This window comes from Schistocerca americana, chromosome 3 (genome assembly GCF_021461395.2).
Source record: "Schistocerca americana isolate TAMUIC-IGC-003095 chromosome 3, iqSchAmer2.1, whole genome shotgun sequence".
NCBI lineage: Eukaryota > Metazoa > Arthropoda > Insecta > Orthoptera > Acrididae > Schistocerca > Schistocerca americana.
Window position 1 is genome coordinate 130251908 of NC_060121.1, and position 23965 is coordinate 130275872.

The window sequence follows — 23965 nt, forward strand, 5'->3', positions numbered from 1 at the left end:
AGCTACAGTGAATTTATGAAATCGCTTCAATCATTTGTAATAGCCCTGTACAATAGGATCACGGATCAAGACGACCTTTCTAGCAGATATGGTGGTTGCGGCAGATACTGATATCACTCTTTTACAGGAAGAATACGTCGACGAATTCCCGTTCCTCTGTGGTTACGACAGCTTGGTTTCAGCAGCTTCAGAAGCCGGTAATGGCAAATCGATAATTCTTATGGAAGGCATCGTAGTGGCGGACGTCACTTACCTGTCATTTTCACCAGAATGGCTGTGTACATGAAGTGCGGCTTATCAACGTCTAGGCACCGTCAGGCACAGACAGACGAAGTAACGGAACACGCTTCTCCGCAGCATAAATAGCCTCGTTCTTTCTAGGTCGGGACACTCATTACATCCTCGACGGCGACTAGTGTTGTGTGCTGAAGCCAAGGATTAGTTTCCAAGTTACAAGCCGTGCCGATAATTGAGAACACTGGTACAAGATCTTTATTTGGTAGATTCGTGGGAACATATCCATGGAGACCGAACCGGTTTTATGTATCTAACTAGCCACTCCACCAGCGGCATAGATCGCATCTACATGACTTCTTAAGTAGTAGAACCCTGTACGTTGACCTCGATGGTTAGTGTTCATCGGAGGTGGGGGTATCATCTAGAGTGCCCCAGTGTTGTAGGTCCGCTGTTGTTTTCTAACTACATAAACAATCTTTTGGATAGCGTGGATAGATATGTGCGGCTGTTTGCTGATGATGCTGTGGTGTACGGGAAGGTGTCGGCGTTGAGTGACTGTAGGAGGATACAAGATGACTTGTACAGGATTTGTGACTGGTGTAAGGAATGGCAGCTAACTCTAAATACAGATAAATGTAAATTAATGCAGATGATTAGGAAAAAGGATCGCGTAATGTGTGAATACTCCATTAGCAGTGTAGCGCTTGACACAGTCACGTCGATTAAATATTTGGGCGTAACTTTGCAGAGTGATATGAAGTGGGAAAAGCATGTAACGGCGGTTGTGGGGAAGGCGGATAGTCGTCTTCGGTTCATTGGTAGAATTTTGGGAAGATGTGGTTCATCTGTAAAGGAGACCGCTTATAAAACACTAATACGACCTATTCTTGAGCACTGCTCGAGCGTTTGGGATCCCTATTAGGGCGGATTGAGGGAGGACATAGAAGCAATTCAGAGGCGGGCTGCTAGAATTGTTACTGGTAGGTTTGATCATCACGCGAGTGTTGCGGAAATGCTTCAGGAACTCGGGTGGGAGTCTCTGGGGGAAAGGAGGCGATATTTTCGCGAATCGCTACTGAGGAAATTTAGAGAACGAGCATTTGAGGCTGACTGCAGTACAGTTTTACTGCCGCCAACTTATATTTCGCGGAAAGACCACAAAGATAAGATAAGAGGGATTACGGCTCGTACAGAGGCATGTAGGCAGTCATTTTTGCCTCGTTCTGTTTGGGAATGGAACAGGAAGAGAAGATGCCAGTTGTGGTACGAGGTAGCCTCCGCCACGCACCGTATGGTGGATTGCGGAGTATGTATGTAGATGTAGATGTAGACGTAGATTACGCGCCGCCTTCAGCGTGACATCCATGATGCAGACCTATGGCCTGCAGCCTTTACCGACCATTCGGTACTATCTGCAAGATCGCTCTCCAGAGACAGAGGTGTGACGATGCTGCGAACAACGAAAACTGAATGTAGCCCGCCTTAAAGCTCCAGAGTGTCACCAGATTATTGAAGAAATCCTGAAATCTTGTGACTGGCGGCGACGGAAACGCCCTACGACTTTACACTGATGTTTGGAATGTACCAAACCAGCGATACGGCGTGCATTGATGGTGTTGGGACGCGAACACTCATAGTGGGGACGGCAGGCTTAAAACTTCTGTTTCACGATACTACACTAATGTACAACCAGGCCTCCTTTCCTGAACGACAGGGGGTGGTACAACGAGCCAAAGCAAGGATCGTTACTGTTATGTGTACTCATCTGGAAGGAGCTGCTGTCCGCGCGAGGACATCCGATCGGGTCGCGGGCGAACTCCCATCGATGCACAACATCATTAATCAACGTAAGTGGCGCCGCCGAGTCCAATTACATACCTTTGACACAGAGGATGGCGCACATCTGACGACACAAAACGACATAGCAAATGCCTTCGTTGACCATTATACCCGTTTATATAAAGAAGAAGAACACGACAGGATGGCCCTACAACACGTTACATGCAAGCTCTTTGGCACGCTCCATAAAGAGGCGGAGGCCGTACTATTGAAGGAAATTAATGACGACGAAGCGTTAGAAGCTATATGCAAGGGGGCGGCCAATAAGTCGCCGGGGCCATACGGCACACACTTGATGTTCTATCGGACATGTCAACACTTGTGGCTCCCTGTTAGACTGAAATCTGCCTTGCAGTAATGTCTCCCGACGTCCCACATCCACCTGCCTTTGTAGGGGTGCTGACCATCCCAATATCAAAACCTTCAGGTGGCACACGACTTAGAGACTACCACGCACTAACACTCCTCACAGTGATTTTGAGTTTTTTGCCAGATTGATGCCGGCAAGGCTTATTAGAATATTGCATCGCGTGCTGTCACTTGACCAGCATCCCTACGCGGCGATAACAAAATTCGGACGGCAATCGGCGAATACCGCGGTTCGATTGCACTGGCGAAAATAAGTCGACTACGGGGAGCTCTGACATCCACAGATTTCGTCCGAGCCTTTGACACTGTCAGCCGTACCTGCACAACAGAAGTGTTGACACAAGTGAAGTTCCCGCAGCCCTAGATCGCCACGATGGTGCGGTCACTACACCGAGGCACCACTAAAGTGCTTCTTAATGGCCGATTGGTAAAAATTGTAAATTTGTAGTAATATCTTATGGGACCAAACTGCTTAGGTCATCGGTCCCTGAGCTTACACGCTACTTAATCTAACTTAAAGTAACTTATGCTTTGGACAACACATACACCCATGCCCGAAGGAGGTCTAAAACCTCCGACGGGAGGAGCCGCGCGGACCGTGACAAGGCGCCCTAGACAGCGAGGCGGCCGATTGGTGGAGCTTCTTACAATTACAGGATCGATACGCAAGGTTGCCACTTATGCACGATCAAATATGCACTGGCCCTTGCCGCGCGGGGTAGCCGCGCGCTATGAGGCGCCTTGACACGATCCGTGCGGCTCACCCCGTCGGAGGTTCGAGTCCTCCCTCGGGCAGGTGTGCGTGTGTTGTCCATAGCGTAAAGTCAGTCTAAATTAGATTGTGTGTAAACGTAGGGACCGACTACCTCAGTAGTTTCGTCCCATAACACCTTACTACAAATTTCCAATTTTTGAACTGACCCTTGAACCACTTCTCAGCGGCCTTCGCCAACGCTTGACATGACTTAGGACACGGGGACACACTTTTCAGTCCAAGGTGTATTCAGACGGGCTATTATTGGAAGCGCGGACTGGCAACGAGACAAATGCTGCGTTAGACTGGCTGAAAAGATACGGTGCTGCTACTGGTAGCCATATGAACGTAGACAAATCGTTCGTCCTGAATATTGGTACTGAACTATCTGGTGACTGCGTTGCACCCTTCCAGATACGACACAATATAAACTGTCTGGGGATCGTCTTAGCAAATGGCGAGAGACGCACAGCGAAGATAAACTTCAAGAAATTACTGCAAATCACCCGGAATGCTGACAGAGCGAAAAGCTTGCACACCTTTGACATGATTCAACGAGTCACCTACATAAATACCCGCATTACGAATAAATTTTTCCGATGCCGAAGACGATCGTTCGGCGCATACTGCCAGTATCTGGATACTTCGTCAGCACGGGATTACCCGTTAAGATTCGATATGATGCCCTGACCTTACACATTGGTAGGTGAAGCTTCGGGCTCATACACGTTCACGATCGTAAGGTGGTCCTATATCTCAGTGCGATTTTGAAAACGTGGAATACACAAAAGCCGAGTCTGTTGGGTCCCTTGATAGATGGACTGGCACCAACTTCTCGAATTGCAACGGCTATGGTGAAGAACACTTCCCAACCATTTCATCAAATATCAGAGATTTTCTTCTTGAATATAGCCACGTTGTGACATTTCTCCCTGTCAACAGATCACCGAAGTCGCGCGATAGCTATCGAATACTCACGAGCAGGTGCCCCATCTCCCCCCATCCCTGTAGAAGCACGGCACCACACAATGGCCGGTGATATGGCCGCCCTTAAAACAGAAACACGAACAACTTGGTACCAGGCAATTAACGGTAAACAAGTCGCCCTATTCCGCCTACACGCCATCAGAATGCTGAACTCCCCGTTACGTCAGGTTGGAGACGACGGCGCCCACCGTCTTATGTGCGACCTCTCTGCATAAGTGTGACACATATTGACGAGAATGATATCCTTCCTTCTCCGTGTAGGACAACAAGCCACTGACCCTACATTTGTTCTTTTTCCGGGCAGATCTTACTACTCACGAGCCAAGACGAACGCGGCGACATGGATATGAGCCCAAGCGGTGCATTATCTGCTTCGTGGCGGAGCGAAGAAAATGCTGGACTTTGGAACCACCTGCATTATCGGCATACGGTGATTGTGGCAGGCCGATATACCAACAATTTTTCTGATTTCCTGGGAAGTTCGTTACGTGGTGCCTCGCGCAGCTGGAAGGTTCCAGGTTGATGTTAGACACGATGAAACTCCATACACTGACCATGACGAAACGGTTACATCCTTCAGTTCTACGAGACGACGTGCCTGGAGGCGGAAGCGCTGGCGAGGACTGATTTATACTCAACCACAAACGGAGATTTTCTTTTTTCGCTCTTTTTATTCGAGAGCACTTATTATTTCTTTAGTGAAGAGTGGCCGTTGGATGCTATCGTTGTAAACTTTAAAAAATGTATTTTGTTTTCTTTGAGTTATTTCCTTTTCACAGTGCAAAAAAAAAAATGGCGAAGATGTGTCTGGTTGCAACATGAGGTAAAAGGGTATCGGCGAGGAACGCGGCCAAGAAGAGGAAGAATGCAGTCCATTATTGTTTTGTACTGCGCGAAGAAGTTTATGCCCATTATTCGTTTCACCATTACCGCTTGTTATAACATCGTACTCCTTAATAAAAAAGCACTCCGTCGTCAGGCCACGAGTGGCCTACCGGGACCATCCGACCGCCCTGTCATCCTCAGAGGATGATGCGGATAGGAGGGACGTGGGTTCAGCACACCGCTCTCCCGGTCGTTATGATGGTATTCTTGACCGAAGCCGCTACTTTTCGGTCGAGTAGCTCCTCAACTGGCAACACGAGGCTGAGTGCACCCCGAAAAATGGCAACAGCGCATGGGGGCCGGAATAGTCACCCATCCAAGTGCCGACCACGCCCGACAGCGCTTAACTTCGGTGATCTCACGGGAACCGATGTATCCACTGCGGCAAGGCCGTTGCCTCCTATTCCTTAATGAAGTCCCTCATTTATATTTTCATGTTATATGTGCGACCGAGCAAAAGAAGGAAAAAAATGGTTCAAATGGCTCTGAGCACTATGGGACTCAACTGTTGTGATCATCAGTCCCCTAGAATTTGGAACAACTTAAACCTAACTAACCTAAGGACATCACACACATCAGTGCCTGAGGCAGGATTCGAACCTGCGACAGTGGCGGTTGCAGACTGTAGCTCCTAGAACCGCTCGGCCAGCCCGGCCGGCCGACGATTCCTACGCGCGCCCAAAGGCTTATGCAATCGAACGGTTTCTGAGACACATGAATGTCGATCCCCACGAGCTGATAGGCATACACCTGTCTACCACTTCCAGTATAGTTTATCTCAGGATGAAGAACGAAGAGGCATGTGACAACCTAGTCCGATGTTCCACCAACGGCTACCGATTTCGCCACTCTGACGGGAATGTAAGCACAGTAACAGTGGACAACGCTGGTATGGGTGCGCGCACGGTGCGCATATTCGAACTGCCGTTCGAAGTCCCGGCAGCGCTTGTTACCGACGCGTTGCGGCCATATGGAATGGTCCTAAGCTGCACGGAAGAGAAGTGGAACACTTTTGAAAAACTATCGCGTGCTCAATGGTGTCCGGCAGGTACGCATCGAACTCCGCAAACACGTGCCGTCGTACGTGCTCATCGGAGATTGCCAAGCCATCATTATTTATGATGGAATACCTCGGTCGTGTGCCGGCTGTGGACAGGAGGGCCACGTCCGCTCCAGCTGCCTCCAGCGCCGCTTTATCCAGGTGGCACGTGCGGAACCAGTAGAGACAGCTGTTCCAACCGCGTTCCCGCTTACATTACGTGGAAGCGGTGCGGCCGGTGTGCACAGATGCCGCGTCCATGCTGCAGTCCATTGCCCACTCGAGCTCAGCAGCCGAGGCCGCCGTGACTGCGGCGCCGCACGACGAGACGCCCTTGAAAGACACAACGCCCGCAACCGCCACCACCACTACCGTCATCGTATCAGAGGCGTCGGTTCCGGACGCCGGCCGCATGGCCGAAGGTACTGAGCCCAGCCCTTCGACGGGAGCGGATTCACGAACGCGGAAACAACGCTCGCCGAAGCGTCATAAGGAACGACGCCTCTCGACGGGAGACCACCGACAGGGCGGAGATAGGGAGCAAGCTGCCGACGCCGTCTCTGACGCTCCGTTGCGAATGTAATCTACCAGCACCGCCCTAAAGCAGGCATCCGACACCACGGACAGTACGGTGGCCTTGCCCAGCCCAGACGTTCGCACGACTGAAGTCCCTCAGGACAAAGACCAATGTGATGAAGCACAACGCCCATGACGATGCGCCGTCACCGACTCCTTCCCCGCTCGGTGACTGGGTTGCTGAAATGGAGGTAGAAGACGCACAAGACACCCTTGACACTCCTTCGCCGCACGAGACCGGCGCCCCACATGGGGAAAGCCTAACACCCCCAGAAGGGACGCGTTAAAGATACCTGCCGCGAAGAAAGAGTAGCCAAGCGGCCCCCTTATCACCGACAGGCCGCCATTTGCTTCTACTCACTCCGCATTTAGATGTCCGAATCTACCGTGTGGGCACAGTCAACGTTAACGGCATACGCTCTGTCATCAAAACGCGCATGTTCCATGATCTGCTCCGGGCGGCGGACCTCGATATCACCATCCTTCAAGAAGTTCATTCAGAGCTGCAACTGAATATTTAGGGATACACAGCCTACAGCATCCCATCAAGCGATGGTGCAGGCGGAACCGCCATCCTATTAAGCGATGGTATCGAGGCATGGGAAGTTACGTACCTGCCATCCACACGAGGTGTTGCTGTCACAGTTGGAACAGTCCACATTGTCAATGTTTACGCGCCCTCCGGGTCATGTCGTCGCAGAGAAAGAGTCACCTTTCATTCCGACGAAATTGCTCCACTGCTAAATGGGAATTATAGGCAGCGATTTCAACAGCGTCTTGGCTCCAGCGGACCAAACACCGCACTACTCTATATGCGCAACACTACAGGCTCTCGTGCGAGATCTGGTAATACATGACACACGGCATCTCCTTCATGGGGACTGCCATGGCCACACATATTTCACCTACCACTCTGCCAGTAGCCTCGATCGAATATACGTTTCATGCAGACTCCACTCCACGACAATGGACGTGGAACTGTGGCCGACAGCCTTCATCGATCATTTGGCATACATCTACTAGGTCACACTCCCTCGACAGCTCACATACAAAGCCATGGTGGCTTCACCGCCATCCGACGGGCAGTCATGGGATATGGCCGTGACAGAGTGTGCTGGCGTCGGGCGACGTCGGAATTTTATTACACTTGCTGAGAGAACAGATGACTCAGCCGCCATTACGTGAACGGCAGACAGCGGTTAATCGTCTCAAAGCTCGCCTTTTCCATATCACCATGGAACAGCTTGATGGAGCCCGAGTCCGGGCAAGGTTGCAAGATACCATCCCCATCGAAATGGCATCTGTATATCGCGTTATCAGAGAGAGACGCCACCTCAAGCGTTACGTTATAACATCAGTAGAGGGTGGACACGTCGACTCGCAGCGTGCCATCGCTGCGGCATTCGTCCGGCATTACAGGTCGTTTTACGCCGAGGACCCACAGACTGTTCGCGAGGTCCGCCTGACCCCAGAGTAGTGGCCCAGGACGACGCTCTGTTGGCTCCCATAACTGCTGAAGACGTAACACAGACCTTGCCACGCGGCACCCCGAACAAGTCTCCAGACCCAGATGGCTTACCGAACGAATTCTACCGCGCCTTCTATCCCCTGATGGGTGCTTAGCGGATTGAGATGTTTCAAGATCTCCTCCGTGACGATTTTAACGTCGCCATACATTTCGTCGAACCGAGCGGTTCTCACCGTTGCCCCGACTATCGCCCTCTTACACTACCAGACCACCACCAGACACATGATCTATCCTGTCCAGACATGTTTAGGTGTTGACAACAACATTCACAGGGCACTTGGCGCCTACCGCGACGTCACAGCGTTGGCAGCGGCCTGGAACGTCCGAGGCGCTCGTGTCGCCGTTGATTATGATCACGCCTTTGATCGTATCGACCACAGTTTCCTTCGCGCCGTGCTCGAAAGCATGGGCCTCTCGCAGGCGTCAGCGTGGGTGATCTTACGCTTAATCCACAGGGCGCGCTCCCGGATTATGTTCAACGGCCACCAGACTAAACACATCACTTTTGGACGGTCGGTCCGACAGGGATGTCCTTTATCAGGAGTCATTCGCGGTGGCCCTCGAACATGCACTTCACGGCCTTCGCCAACGACGGGAAGGCATCTGTATTCGACACGTGACCTTCCAATGTGCTGCCTTCGCAGACGACATGGTGCTCTTGGTGCGGTCAGGCGACGAAATCCAAACGACGCTTCGGCGCAGTTTCGGGCAGCGTCGTCAACATGCGCAAGACGACATACATGGATGTTGGGAGAGACCTTCTACAGTCCACAGCGATCCCCTTCCAAATGATTCCCTCACTGAACGCATTAGGGATGCAGTTCTCCAGTACAGTTCGCCGAACTGCGACAGCCACAAATCACCGGCTACTACAAAGGACGCGGGCGCTGCTCTGTGATGGCAGATTTTGCAATATGGCTATGATTCTCCGAATGCGTTACGTGGACACTTATCTAGCGTACAAACGTAATTATTTTGCGCACATTCTTCCGCTGCTCCTCAACGGATACGCATGGGGCCTTAAGGTGGAGGTTGTCACGGCGGCCCGCAGAGATTCCTTGTGACTTCACGACGTGGCGAGGAGCTCGTCTCTCTTATGAACCAGTAGTCTGTAAATCACTTTTCCATATTCTGAAGAAGCAAGGTGTGGACATCAAATCCAGTACAGCTATTAGAGAAACACCGTATTTTTCAGTCTATAGTAAAGTTCAAGGGAGACACTCCTGATGACTTTCAAATCAAAATAGGACTGGGACGACGTGATGATTCTCGACGTTGCTTCCCAACTGTGCCTTAGAAAAAGTAATGTAAGAGTGGAAATAAGAGCTTGCAAGTAACCACTCAATCGAATTAGGAGGGACTAACGTTAGAAAAGACTGCTTACTGTTGCTCACAACCTAACGATTCTGTCCCAGAACATTCGAAGAGTCCAAAAAGATATTAGGACTTTTTAAAGGTTCTTCATCTCCCAGTACCTACAGCAGCCTACATCCTTCTGAATCCGCTTAGTGTATTCATCTCTTGGTCTCCCTCTACGATTTTTACGCTCCACGCTGCCCTCCAATACTAAATTGCTGATCCCTTGATGCCTCAGAACATGTCCTACCAACCGATCCCTTCTTCTAGTCAAGTTGTGCCACAAACTCCTCTTCTCCCCAATTCTATTCAGCACCTCCTCATTAGTTATCTGATCTACCCATCTAATCTTCAGCATTCTTCTGTAGCACCACATTTCGAAAGCTTCTATTCTCTCCTTGTCTAGACTATTTATCGTCCATGTTTCACTTCCATACATGGCTGCCCTCCATACAAATGCTTTCAGAAACCACTTCCTGACACTTAAATCTATACTCGATGTTAACAAATTTCTCTTCTTCACAAACGCTGTCCTTGCCATTGCCAGTCTACATTTTATAGCCTCTCTATTTCGGCCATCATCAGTTATTTTGCTCCTCAAATAGCAAATCTCCTTTACTACTTTAAGTGTCTCATTTCCTAATCTATTTCCCTCGGCATCACCCGACTTAATTGGACTACATTCCATTATCCTTGTTTAGTTTTTGTTGATGTTCATCTTATATCCTCCTTTCAAGACACTGTCCATTCCGTTCAGCTGCTCTTCCAGGTCCTTTTCTGTCTCTGACAGAACTACAATGTCATCGGTGAACATCAAAGTTTTTATTTCTTCTCCATGGATTTTAATTCCTACTCTGAATTTTTCTTTTGTTTCCTTTACTGCTTGCTCAATATACAGATTGAATAACATCGGGAGATGCTACAACCCTGTATCACTCCCTTCCCAACCACTGCTTCCTTTTCGTGCCCCTCGACTCTTATAACTGCCATCTGGTTTCTGTACAAATTGTAAATAGCCTTTCGCTCCCTGTATTTTACTCCTGCAACTTTGAGAATTTGAAAGAGTATTCCAGTCAACATTGTCAAAAGCTTTCTCTAAGTCTACAAATGCTAGAAACGTAGGTTTGCCTTTCCTTAATCTATTTTCTAAGATAAGTCGTAGGGTCAGTATTGCCTCACGTGTTCCAACATTTTTACGGAATCCAAACTCATCTTCCCCGAGGTCGGCTCCTACCAGTTTTTCCATTCTTCTGTAAAGAATTCGTGTTAGTGTTTTGCAGCCGTGGCTTATTAAACTGATAGTTCGGTAATTTTCACATCTGTCAACCCCTCCTTTCTTTGGGATTGGAATTATTACATTCTTCTTGAAGTCTGAGGGTATTTCGCCTGTCTCATACATCTTGCTCACCAGATGGTAGAGGTTTGTCAGGGCTGGCTCTCCCAAAGCTATCAGTACTTCTAATGGAATGTTGTCTACTCCCGGGGCATTGTTTCGACTTAGGTCTTTCAGTGCTCCGTTAAACTTTTCATGCAGTATCATATCTCCCATTTCAAGTTCATCTACATCCTCTTCGATTTCCATAACATTGTCCTCAACAACATCACCCTTGTATAGACCCTCTATATTCTCCTTCCACCTTTCTGCTTTCCCTTCTTTGCTTAACTCTGGGTTTCCATCTGAGCTCTTGATATTCATGCAAGTGGTTCTCTTTTCTCCAAAGGTCTCTTTAATTTTCCTGTAGGCATCTTACCGCTAGAGACGTACGCCTCTACATCCTTACATTTGTCCTCTAGCAACCCCTGCTTAGCTATTTTGCACTGCCTCTCGATATCATTTATGAGACGTTTGTATTCCTTTTTGCCTACTTCATTTACTGCGTTTTTATATTTTCTCCTTTCATCAATTAAATTCAATATTTCTTCTGCTACCCAAGGGCTTCTACTAGCCCTCATCTTTTTACCTATTTGATCCTCTGCTGCCTTCACTATTTCATCCCTCAAAGCTACCCATTCTTCTTCTACTGTATTTTTTTCCCCCATTCTTGTCAATCATTCCCTAATGCTGTCCCTGAAACTCTGTACAACCTCTGGTTCTGTCTGTTTATCCAGGTCCCATCTCCTTAAGTTCCCATCTTTTTGCAGTTTCTTTAGTTTTAATCTACAATTCAATAGACAGTGGTCAGAGTCTACATCTGCCCCTGGAAATGTCTTACAATTTAAAACCTGGTTCCTAAATCTCTGTCTTACCATTATATAATCTGTATGAAACCTGTCAGTATCTACAGGCTTCTTCCAAGTATACAACCTTCTTTTATGATTCTTGATCCAAGTGTTAGCTATGATTAAGTTATGCTCTGTGCAAAATTCTATCAGGTGGGTTCCTCTTTCATTCCGTACTCCCATTCCATATTCACCTACTACGTTTCCTTCTCTTCCTTTTCCTACTATCGAATTCCAGTCGCTCATGACTATTAAATTTTCATCTCCCTTCACTATCTGAATAATTTCTTTTATCTTATCACACATTTCATCAATCTCTTCGTCATCTGCGCTGCTAGTTGCCATATAAACTTGTACTACTGTGGTAGGCGTGTGCTTTGTATCTATCTTGGCCACAATAATGCCTTCACTATGCTGTTTGTAGTAGCTTACCCGCATTCCTATTTTTTTTATTCATTATAAATCTACTCCTGCATTACCCCTATTTGATTTTGTATTTAGAACCCTGTAATCCCCTGACCAGAAGTCTTCTTCATCCTGCAACCGAACTTCAGTAATTCCCGCTATATCTAACTTCTATTTCTCTTTTTAAATATTCTAACTTACTTGCCCGGTTAAGGGTTTGACATTCTACGCCCCGACCAGTAGAGCGCCAGGTTTCTTTCTCTTGATAACGACGTCCTCTTGAGTAGTCCCCACCCGGAGATCCGAATGGGGCACTATTTTACCTCCAGAATATTTTACCCAAGAAGACGCCATCATCACTTAACGATACAGTAAAGCTGCGTGCCCTCGGGAAAAATTACGGCTGTAGTTTCCCCTTGCTTTCAGCCGTTCGCGGTACCAGAACAGCAAGGCCATTTTGGTTAATGTTACAAGGCAAGATCAGTCAATCATCCAGACTGTTGCCCCTGCAACTACTGAAAAGTCTGCTGTCCCTCTTCAGGAACCAAACGTTTGTCTGGCCTCTCAACAGATACCCCTCCGTTGTGGTTGCACCTACGGTAGGACTATCTGTATCGTTGAGGCACGCAAGCCTCCCAACAACGGCAAGGTCCATGGTTCATGGGGGGAGCAGAAGGATTAGGTCTCCTAATATCATTTCAAACTAAACGAACTATAGATCTGATAACAATCTGGTACCCAACATCATTGAACCAAATATGGAAAAATGGACATTTACGCGAAACCATTCAAGAGACTAACCTAAAAACTGACTATGAAGTTCGTTGTCACAAAGTAAGAATTGCAATAAAATTCTCTTTCAGAAGGTAGATAAGATTATAGCCTACTACTCTTGTTAGCCACGTCGTTAACTGGGCAAGTGCCTCAGACCATTTCATATTGCAATGTGCGTGGTATGAATTTTAATATAGAGCAGGAAAGATCAAAGTAAAGAACTCAGAAGTTTCTGAAATAAATTTGGTGTGGAAGTTTTGTCAAGGTCAATTTTCTTTTCAGTAACGAATCGAATACGTAACTGACTTAATTCGTAACAGTTCACTGCTTGTGTCCGTTTTCCAATGTAAAGATTGGCAGTAAGTAATGTGAACATTTATCCAGGTGCTTCAAGTAATTCTGAAATTCTCAGTTTATGGTTTGCGGTTATTTTGTGTACGAATTTTGTTGTTGTAATTTGTTGCATTCTATCGTTGTGATGCCATTGTTTTGTTTCTATCAAAGTGTTATTACTTTTATTTGCTTTGTTCAGAATACTTGAAATTCTGAGACAAATTATGATAAGTATAAGCTTTCGTGCGAGTTTACACGCAGAATTTGCTATCGTGCAAAACGTCAACTATAGTGTTTTCGATTCGTATCATTTTTTCTGCTTCTTCTAAGCCGTTTCACATTACATATAGACATTTTATAGACCGTAGCGATTAACTTTCGGCGACCACTGAGTTAAGTTCCCTGACTGCACAAGTTTCTTTAGTGGCACTTGTGGCCCATCTGTATAATATACGCTGAGCAAAAAAAGAATTTCTACTTTCTGTTTGGTAATAAATATTTTTCCTCTTAGATGGGAAACATATTATTAATAGTTTAATAATTTGTTCTTTTTCTTAATATATCTATCACTCTGGGATCACATGTAACTGCGCTATGTTATTTAAGTTTCTTTTATTCTTGTTTCAGAAAACTTGTTCATATTCCCTTCCAATTCTGTATTGCGTTCCCAAATCTATATCTCGTTATCTATAAAGTACAATATTCGCATGATCACTGCACTAGGCGATGAGAATTGAGAAAATAAAAGCTAACATATATTTAATCACGAGCTGTTTCAGGTAATATGTGGAAAGGTGGCATCCGATGTCGGTAACATTACGTAGTGGTATGACTACTTGAATAATAAAAGACAAACATCAGCGTCAGCTAAAAGTGTTTGTCAGTATTGTGTGTGAAGTCCTAAGAATATAGTCAGCAGATGCCACATGATTTAACAAGTTTGGAAATTCTTCGTTCATAAAAAGTACAATGCGTTAAACTATTGTTACATTGAAAAGGATTTGGACCTGAAATGTTATCAGGCACTGAAAACAGTGTTGGGTCTTAGTTTTAGTAAGGCAACCATTAATGTTCCTTCCTATTATCAAATACATTGTGTAATACTGTCGTAGGCACATTGGCGGTGTATCCTTCAGCACTGGTCAGCGTATAACAACCGCCTGTGATTTCACAGTCTGTTAGTTCTCTGGAAGCATTGCCCCACTACACTTTTCACCTGTGTATCAGAACTACAGTACGGTGGAAAGAGATCGGTCCAGAAATACATACTGTGCTGACCGCAAGCCACGCTTCTGTTTTTATATCAGGAACTGGGTCCTCAGGTGACTTGTGAAGATTTCCAGAACGCCAACATCATTTTTCTGCATGTACACGCACCCCAATAAATGTAGCCATGCTAAATAAAAAAGAGAGCGTTTTAGGATCAACCTCTCCATAGTGCACGGACTTCAGTAACCAGTCTCGGTACGCATGTAGAGAAACAGCATCTGAATTGGTCAGTTGATACATTACGGTTAGTTTCAAAGGATTCAGTTTTGGTGTGTACGCAGCAGTACAAGGGGATGCTCCACACACCCCTGTCTGAAGTGCTAAGTGGCGAAACGATTTTCGCAGACTTGTCTCCTAGGTCCCATAGTTCGGTTAAAACCATACGCCATACTCCACAATCCGAGGACCGGCAGCGATGTTATCGGCGATCTGAGTCGGACCTCTGTTATTGGCTATCGCTCAATGCAACCAATGCAACACAGCACTTGCGTACTACGTGAAACAGTCGATGTACATCAAGGAGGAAAAAAAAAGAAACACGCATCACGGAGGAATTATCGGAATGGGACGGAAATCGGTAGATGTGGTGTACATGTACAGACAAACAAACGATTACGACTACGGAAAAATTGAACGATTTATTAAAGAGAAAGAGCTTCAGAAATTGAGCAAGTCAATAACGCGTTGGCCAACCTCTGCTCCTTTTACAAGCAGTTATTCGGCTTGACATTCATTGCTAGTGTTGTTGGGTGTCCTCCTGAAGGATATCGTACCGAATGCTGTTCAATTGGAGCGTTAGATTGCCAAAGTCTCGAGCCCTGCCTGTAATGCTCCAAACGTTCTCAACTGGGGAGACATCCGGCGAGCTCGAGCACATAGGCCGAGGCATTCCCTGGCATGAAGACAAGTAATACACTACTGGCCATTACAATCGCTACAACAAGAAAAAATGCGTATGATAAACGGGTATTCACTGGACAAATATATTATACTACAACTGACATGTGATTACATTTTCACGCAATTTGGGTGCAAAGATCTTGAGAAATCAGTACAACCACCTCTGCCCGTAATAACGGCCTTGATACGCCTGGGCATTGACTGAATCAGAGCTTGGATGGCGTGTAAAGGTACAGCTGCCCATGCAGCTCCAACATGATACCACAGTTCATCAAGAGTAGTGACTGGCGTATTGTGACGAACCAGTTGTTCGGCCACCATTCAGCACACGTTTTCAGCTGGTGAGAGATCTGGAGAATGTGTTGGCCAGGGCAGCAGTCGAACATTTTCTGTATGCAGAAAGACCCGTACAGGACCTGCAACATGCGGTCGTGCATTATCCTGCTGAAATGTAGGGTTTCGCAGGGATCGAATGAAGGGTAGAGCCTCGGGTCGTAACACATCTGAAATGTAACGTCCACTGTTCAAAGTGCCGTCAATGTGAACTAGGGGTGACCTAGACGTGTAGCCAATGGCACCCCATACCATGACGCGGGGTTATACGAGAGTATGGCGATGACGAATACACGCTTTCAATGTCCGTTCACCGCGATGTCGCCAAACACGGATGCGACCATCATGATGCTGTAAACAGAACCTGGATTCATCTGAAAAAAAAATGACGTTTTGCCATTCGTGCACCCAGGTTCGTCGTTGAGTACACCGTCGCAGGCCCTCCTGTCTGTGATGCAACGTCAAGGGTAACCGCAGCCATGGTCTCCTAGCTGATAGTCCATGCTGCTACAAACGTCGTCGAACTGTTCGTGCAGATTGTTGTTGTCTTGCAAACGTCCCCATCTGTTGACTCAGGAATCGAGACGTGGCTGCACGATCCGTTACAGCCATGCGGATAGGATGCCTGTCATCTCGACTGCTAGTGATACGAGGCCGTTGGGATCCAGCACGGCGTTCCGTATTACCCTCCTGAACCCACCGATTCACTGGATCTTGAGTAACGGGAAAAGTTATGTCGCGATACGATAAACCGCAATCGCGATAGGCTACAATCCGACCTTTTATCAAAGTCGGAAACGTGATGGTACGCATTTCTCCTCCTTACACGAGGCATCACAACAACGTTTCACCAGGCAACGACGGTCAGCTGCTGCTTGTGTATGAGAAATCGAGAAACTTTCCTCATGTGAGCACGTTGTAGGTGAGCACCGGCAACAACCTTGTGTGAATGCTCTGAAAAGCTAATCATTTACATATCACGGCATCCACTTCCTGTCGGTTAAATTTCGCGTCTGTAGCACGTCATCTTCGTGGTGTAGCAATTTTAATGGCCAGTAGGGTAGAAACCCTCGCTATGTACGGGTGGACATTAGCTTGCTGAAATGTAAGCCCAGGATGGCTTGCGATTGAGGGCAACAAAACGGGGGGTAGAATATCGTCGATGTAACGTTGTGATGTGTGGTGGTCGTGTATGACAACCAAAGGGGTGCTGCTATGAAAGTAATGGCACCGAATGCCACCACTGCTATTTGTCGGGCCGCATGGCTTACGACATCTCATGTTTGTGTCTCACCGCTGTCCGTGGCGTCTCCATACACGTCTTCCCTAGTAATCGATGCTCAATTCGAATTAAAACTCATCACCCAAAACAGTTATACTGCAATTAATGAGATTATGGACTGAAGACGTACCTGGAGACGCCCCGGATTACAGTGGGACACAAACCTCGCTATTGATCTCGATATGGCCCGACAGTCAAGAGTGATGATCTGTGGTGCGCCATTTCATTTCACAACAGGGCCCCTCTGGCTGTCATCCGCGGCATCCTCATAGCACAGTAATATGTCGACGGTATTATAAGCTACGGTTTGTTGCCCTTCATGGCAAGCCATCCTGGGCTTACGTTTCAGCAAGATAATGGTCACCACACACAGCCAGATTCTACTGCTTGTCTTTGAGCTTGCCAAACCCTATCTTGGCCAACAAGATCGCCGCATATCTCCCCAATTGAAAACGTTTGGAGCACTATGGGCAGTGCCTTCCAACCAGCTCGGGACATTGGTCATTTAACGTCCCAGTTGGACAGGATTTGGCACGATATTTCTCAGGAGGACATCCAACGATTCTGTCAATGAATGCCAGGGCGAGTAACTGCTTTCATAAGGTCCAGAGAAGAAACAACGCGTTACCCACTTGCCCAATTTGTGAAGTCCTCTTTCTTCAATGATTCATCCAGTTTTCTGAAACTATAAATATTTGTTTGACTGTGCATGTACATCACATCTTCCGATTTCCCTACCAATTGGATAATTCCTTGATGTTGCGTCTTTTTTTGCCTTAGAGTCTATACACACAGTCTGGCAAAAAAAGTATAGCGCCCAGCACACACGGTCGGGTGTCGATGTAACTTTGACCAGTACACACCATCGGCGGCGAAGTGAGCATAAGAGTTTGGGTTCTCTGCGACAGGAAGAACAGCCACCAGAGTGCATTAGTTATGTTTGCCTTTAGTGTTGTTTTCAGGCCCGGTGGTCACATAAGGGTCATGAACACCGTCCGTTTTTGACTGATCACTGTGAAGGACACGAAGTTGCCAGATATGTGAGACACCGTAATCAGCACCTGCTCGATCTTGAAACGGGCCACATTGTGGGTGTCCATTTTGCCATCTCGTCAAGTCGCGTAATATCAAGATTTTGGGGCATTCGGGTGTAACAGTGGCCCAGTGTTGGATTTCATGGGAACGTGAGGGAGGGCTCATTCGTCGTCAACGTTCTGTTCGATCACTTCTCAACACGACAAGAAAGACTGGCCGCATTGCACACCAAGCACATTGTAATCGCTTTGCATCCGTTCTTGACATCCAAGATCAAGTAATGGACTCCTTGCTACATTACATGTCATCGCGCACCTGTTGTCAGAGTCCAGCAGCAGCCGGCCTACGGAATTACTGTTCCAGCCTCACGTTCCCGTTAACACAGACGGCTGCTTTTGAGGTTGTGCCGTAACTGGGAAGCATGGACTGCTGATGAATGTCGTCGTATTGTGTTCAGCGACGAATCACGGTTCTGACTACCCGAGATGTTCATCGTCGACGGACATGACGGTGACCTGGGGAGTGGTTCCGTTCCTCGAATGTTTTGGAGAGGTACAGGGGTGTTAAACCTGCTATTATGGTGTGTGGAGCCATCGAGTATGACTTCAGATCACGCCTGGTAGAGTTTGAGAGAACTCTCAGGGGACAAGTGCACGTCACAGACTTCCTCCGTCCTCATGATTTTACGTCTCATACGACAGTATCGTGCTGCCAGTTTTCAGCAGGACAATGCTCGTCTGCACGTGGCATGTCTCCTTTGATGTTGAGGTACTTCCATGACCAGCAAGAATCCCCACAAGGGCCATCTAGCCTCAGGATAGGATACAACTGTTTTATGACAACCTTCGCGAGAGAACCAGTGAATGTATCTAGACCCAAAGGGGCTCTAACGTCGTACTGATAAGTGGGTTCATAGCACCAAGGTTTTTGTAGATTTCGCTTTATACTGTAATCACTGGAATAACAGCACAAATCCTATCACCAGTCCGTAAAGTTTCGTTTCGTGTCCGCCTTCCCATCTGGGTGCTTCACTTTTCTCTGTCGGGCAGTGTACTTACACTATATTGCAGTATAACTGCTTCCAGTGTAAGTCACCCTTAACAGCAAAGACAGTAGAGCTAGGTGAATAAATGTTCTCTTGCTGAATAGAAGCAGAGGATATATGCTGACGACACTACCAGTGAAATAAAACAGATGGAGCCGTCTAAAAGTGGGAATAATAGCGGGAAACCAGTCACTACAATGAAATAACAACAGTTAACTGCACGACAACCACACATTTTTACATCATCCACCACAGATAAAATAACTTTGAAATAAATGTTTGGTGGATCTACAATTTCCTCTTTGTGGATGCATAGCGTACCATCAGCAACTTAATTCATGGAATATGATCCTTGCAATATCTATATTGTATATTCATACTGTTATTGTTTTAAGCTTTTGTTGATGATGTGATTGGGGAGAAACATAGAAGTCCAGATGTTGCTGGGCAAATGAATTGCAGAAAAACCGTCTCAAAATAAGCAAAGCCAAAACGATGTCAATGACAATGAAAAGCAAAGGACGAGCAGTAAATATCAAGCTAGGTAATTACGCCCAGGTAAAGGCGAAAACATGGCCTAACATATGAGTGTAATTTCTGGAAGCAATCTAACAAAGGAAGACTTTGCAAATAGGTTAGAAAAGAGATCACGCTGCTAAAATCTTGTTTTTTGTGAGATCCCAAAGTGTTAGAAAAAGCTAAATAATCGATCTTCAACAGCTACTTCAAACTAATCGTAAGTAACACTATAGAAACAGTCACCCTTAAAAATAGTGATTCATCTCGAGAAGAAGCGTCAGAGCTAGTCTTTGTGGTCACGAAATAGAAACAAAAACTGAACACACTATGGAGTAGAGAAGTGAGAGAGATGGAAAGTCATAATTTTTTCAGCTGCCCTGAATAGCCACGCGGTCTCTGGCGTCTTGCCACGGTCTGTGCGGCTCCCCACGTCTGAAGTTCGAGTCCTTCCCGGGGCATGGGTGTGTGTGTTGTCTATAGCGTAAGTTAGATTAAGTTGTGTGTAGGCTTCGGGACCGATGACCTCAGCAGTTTGGTCCCATAAGACTTTACCAGAAATTTCCAACTGTCCATAATCTCTCAAGTCAGGTGGTCTGAGCACACTTTAGTTATGGAATCAGCGACGGTTGCTCCAGCATACGAATATAAATCACTAGTTGCGTAGAAAGACAAGAGCACTCTGGATGGACATTATAAAACTGGGCATTACAGCGAGAGGAGGTACACTGGCCGATGTCATGGAAACCAAGATTTATCCTGGTAGGGAATTACTGTGGAGACTTTTATATAGCCCTGGAGAAACTGGAGCTGTTGAAGGACGAGGGCCGTTTACGGTCGTTTCCCTTATCGTCTCTTCAATGAGCGCTAAAACTGCTGGGAAAGTCAGAACATACTTCAAAAACGGACATAATATCAAACTCACATTTGTGTTACCTCTACGGGGAGTGCAGATACGAAGTGAAAATATAGCAATTTTTGCCACTGCTCAATATAAAATGTATCTTGTTGTATGTTTCCCGTACAGCATGTGCACGTCACAATTTAGAAGTCGAAATTTAAGATAAACTCATGTCTTATTTAAACAATTTTTTATTTTAAAAGTAAGTTATTCAGTGTACCAGACATGATGAAACAACCATCCATTTTATCTATGTATGATTATACAAAGATGCCAGTGCCATCCGTCTGCAGCACTTTTAAATTGCGACGTGTACCTTCCGCACAGAAACACTTTAGTTTTTCTTTTATAACTGCTGTAAGGGATGTGAACACGACTGACGCCGAAACCGGTAATCACAATGAAGTGCATAAGCGATGAGTGGCGGAAAATAACAGTAAGTAGAAGTCAGCTGAAACACATCTTCCGTTTTCTATTTGGTTATTATGTTCATAATGCTTGCCGACGTACTTGGATGCACGAGATATTGAGCTAATTGTGTGATAGTTCTCGCATTTGTCTGCCTTTGATATCTTCGGATTGCGTGGATGCTAGTCTTCCGAAACTCCGATGCCAAGACTTATTTCTCATAGATTATGCACACTAACTGACCTTGAACCCTCAGAACTGCACATAAATGTACGTAGAATCTAAATCGCTCATCCTAAAAACAGTGGTACGAGTCATTCGCATACAAATCTAAGCGTCTTATCACGAGAGACATTTGAATGAGCACATAGTCAAGGTGTGAGAGAGAATCTTGGTATCGCGAAGAAACAAAATATCGATATAACAGGGCCAAGAAAACAAATTTCCATGTCTTGATATGTTGCTATATTTCCTTCTACCTAAAGTAATTACGCTATCTGATCAAAAGACTTTTTCTACCGACTTAATAGTGTTGCACAACCAATCAGTGTTTAAAGTACAGGGTTGGGATTTCAATGAAGTGGTCTGGGCAAACCGGAACAGAGCGAAATTCACATCTGACTAAAGCTACTTTTTCTTATTCAGCATCGATTTGCATTCGAGCAGTCCAGTATCAAACACCACACTAATTACACTTTCAAACAACGATGTTGGTATGTAGATGTCATAACCTGTCTATTGCCGAGTATATCGTAACATTGTGCCTTGTTGCTGGAGGTTGATTGTATAGCACTGACGGCGAGTGCTCGTCAGAGAAAAGGTACCATTGGGAGTGCCCGAAGGCAGTGTGACAAAACTGCTCTTACTCTCCATATCACATTAATGGTCTGTTGGACAATGTGAATAGCAATTTACTTCTGTTTCCTGATGACGCCGTGGTGAAGGGGAAGATGTCCTCGTTGAGTGACTGCAGGGGATACAAAATTACTTAGAACTTCTAGTTGGTATGTTGAATGACAGCTTTCTCTAAGTACAGAAAAAAATTGTAAATTAATGAGGATGAATAGGGTACACAATCCGGCAACATTCGAATACAGCATTACTAATGTACTAATGGCACAGTAAAATAGATTAAATACCTAGGAGTAACGTCGCCAAGCGATGTAAAAGGGAATTAGCACGTCGGCTGGTAGTCAGGTAGGCGAATGCTCTCCTTCGTTTTAATGGTAGAAATTTCTGAAAAGCCCATCTATGAAGGAGACGGCGTATAGAACGCTAGTGCGACCCATTCTTGAATACTGCTCCAGTATTTGGGATCCCCGCCAGATCGGAGTTAAGGTAGACATCGAGCAACTTAGTCGTGTTGCTGGATTTGTTACCTGTAGGTTCGATTAGCACGCAAGACTTAAGAAGACGCTTCGTGAACTGAAATGGGAGTCCCTGGAGGGAAGACGACGCGAGGCGCTATTGCAGAAATTCAGAGAACCGGCATTTGAGACCTACTGTATACCGATTCTACTGACTACGTACGTTTCGCGCAAGGATCACGAAGATAAATAAAGAGAAATTAAGGCTCGCACGAAGGCATGGAGACGCGTGCAGCATTTTCGACTGGAACAGAAAAGGAAACGACCAGTAGTGATAACACTACTGTATGCTACTGCTATACCATAACCTTAAAGTAGGAGGCAGGTCGTGAAATAAAACTATCTAGTTAAAACAATTATGGTATAAAGCAACAGAGCAGTGTTACCCTCTGAGAGGAATTTTGTTACGTTGACCATGTTGTACCAAACGGGGGTGGCTTATCGGAAATAAAAGTCAGAATTACGTAAATATTCGAACAGTAACAAACAATATTTTTGCCTAGCTATACTGTTTAAAGAATAAGGAAAACGGTCGCCTGCCTAATTGGGCAAGATTAAGATTAACGTTCTCGTTTAAGAAAGTAGGTATGAGTAACTTTAACGAACTAACACAACCTATACTTGGCCACACATAAGTGCAATGAACTCTGACACATACATATGTTTACGGTAAGATTGCAGCTAACATCTAGAGCAGCATAAACTATTTGCAAAAATACAACAGATACCGAAACACACTATTACTTTCAGGAATTGTTCAAACTGAATGGTCTTTATAACATTACTATTAACATTCACTGCAGAATCATTAATTGGACATAGGTTTAATATTATTGTTCAAACATTTTCCTAGCTGGCATGAAATTATAAATGTAGTTCATTGCAAAATTATGAAATGGTCACAGGTTAAGTATCTCTCAACTAAATACTATTCTGTTTAGAATGAAAGTTAAATGGAATTCACCAACAGGTTACTTCTCACTGTCTTTTGAATAAAGAAATTATTGTTTTCATAAATAGTGGTAAGGGATAACTTGTGGATTTGTTTACACTATTAATATGCACTTTCAATACCCAACAGAAACAGGTGCTTAGCAAGCATGAGTATATAACTTTCCATAAATGCAGTTCACGACTTTTTCTGCAGTGAGACACAATGTTGACAAATTTACAAGATACTGACTCACCTTTTAAAATTTACTACAGGCAGCACTATGATAATTAACTAAGCAACACTTTATAAGCCTCAGTTTTAAGAGCTTTTAATCTTTAAAAGAAACTGCAAATTCTCTTTATTACCACAACCTTCTACTTTCAAGTAAATGATTAAATAGGAGATTTTGAAACTCCACAAAACTTTAAATTAGACTGTTTCCAGCCCTGGGAGGCTTTCACAAGACTACATTTACTACCTCCCACAATTTCACTAAATCCACAGTAAATCTGAACACTCCCTTCTTACGAAAGATCAAACAGCATTATTTAATGTTCTGAGGCTTTCATTTTTTCCACAAACTAGGACACTCAGTAATCATAGTTTAAATGGAGAGGAACCTGAAAGGTGTTGGGATAGGGAAAAAATCAGTTATAAGTTACCTTATATTTGA

The 23965-nt window shown here is 45.5% G+C and overlaps 1 pseudogene; it reads right to left on the bottom strand.

The window, feature by feature from the left end:
* Nucleotides 1-5351: 5351 nt before the first annotated feature.
* On the bottom strand, nucleotides 5352-5469 carry LOC124607725 (annotated as a pseudogene).
* Nucleotides 5470-23965: the final 18496 nt, after the last annotated feature.